This window comes from Mandrillus leucophaeus, unplaced genomic scaffold (genome assembly GCF_000951045.1).
Source record: "Mandrillus leucophaeus isolate KB7577 unplaced genomic scaffold, Mleu.le_1.0 Scaffold300, whole genome shotgun sequence".
In the NCBI taxonomy this organism is placed as follows: Eukaryota; Metazoa; Chordata; class Mammalia; order Primates; family Cercopithecidae; genus Mandrillus; species Mandrillus leucophaeus.
The window spans coordinates 2,382,330-2,383,848 of NW_012103144.1; the positions used below are offsets into that span (position 1 = coordinate 2,382,330).

At 44.4% G+C, this 1,519-nt stretch overlaps 1 protein-coding gene across 1 annotated transcript in view; it reads right to left on the reverse strand.

The window, feature by feature from the left end:
- The window catches only part of DPPA5 (developmental pluripotency associated 5), a 13,071-nt gene that overhangs the window by 10,265 nt on the left and 1,287 nt on the right, over nucleotides 1-1,519 (reverse strand). The gene's annotated exons all lie outside the window — the stretch shown is intronic.

The window sequence follows — 1,519 nt, forward strand, 5'->3', positions numbered from 1 at the left end:
GTAGTCCCAGCTACTCGGGAGGCTGAGGCAGGAGAATGGCGTGAACCCAGGAGGCGGAGCTTGCAGTGAGCTGAGATCTGGCCACTGCACTCCAGTCTGGGCGACAACGCAAGACTCTGTCTCAACAACAACAAAAAATAATAATGCCCATTGTGTCAGAAATTGTCTTAATACTTCACAGATTTAGGACATAGTCTTATCTCATTTAATCGTCACTGCAACCCAATGACGTAGATATAATTATCCCCATATTACAGGTGGAGAACTGAAGCACAAAGGCTAACATATGCATGGTTCCCCCCAGCTAATAAGTAGCTGAGCCAAGATTCAAACCCAGGTAGTCTAGCTGCTGTCCGTTTCTTACAACACTATCCTTAACCAGTATGTACTATACCATATTGCCCCTCTTAAGAACAAAAAATCAACATCCCTGCCTTGGAGTTTAAATATTAGGAGTAGAGAGGAGGAAAATGAGCAGCTAACACTATCAGTTGAGTTTATAAATGCCATAAAGAAAAAACAAAGCAGGTTAAGCTTTGTTTTTAAGCTATATTTAAGCTAAGACTAGAGAGGAGAGGATCTCCCTAGAGTATGGACCACCTGGGAGAAGAGAACAAAACCCTTTGAAAATCTGAGATTTCGGCCAGGCACAGTGGCTCACACCTGTAATCCCAGCTACTCGGGAGGCTGAGGCAGGAGAATTGCTTGAAATGGGGTGGGGGAGCCGGGGGCCGGGGCCGGGCCCGGGTGGGGGAGGTTGCAGTGAGCCGAGATCGCTCCATTGCCTGGGAGATGAGAGTGAAACTCCTCTCCAAAAAAAAAAAGAAAAAAAGAAAACAAAACAAAAACACACACACAAAACCTGCTACACTGACGATGGTCCTGACTTCCCATATTGTTGTTGGAGACATTTGCTTTTCAGCTTATATACAAAATATCAACCTATTATAGGGTTGTTTTCAAGTGAGTCCAGGTCACTTGAGGCAATCATCCCATCTCCCACAGGTTTTTAGTTCAGTGCTGCATCTCAGGACCCTAGCCAAGTGTGCCTTTCGACCCTCCTTTTGTCTTTGGAGGTTTTCAATTAAGGGTTAAGCTCAGGTCCACACCTCAGCTGTGCTTCAGAGATATTTAAAGGTAGTATCTACAATCCATCAACCACACTGAACTATCAACTTATTTAAAACTTTATTCTTTTTTTTGACTTTTTAAATTATACTTTAAGTTCTAGGGTACATGTGCACAACGTGCAGGTTTGTTACATATGTATACTTGTGCCGTGTTGGTATGCTGCACCCATCAACTCGTCAGCACCCATCAACTCGTCATTTACATCAGGTATAACTCCCAATGCCATCCCTCCCCCCTCCGCCCTCCCCATAATAGGCCCCGGTGTGTGATGTTCCCCTTCCCGAATCCAAGTAATCTCATTGTTCAATTTCCACCTATGAGTGAGAACATGCAGTGTTTGGTTTTCTGTTCTTGTGATAGTTTGCTGAGAATGATGGTTTCCAGCTGC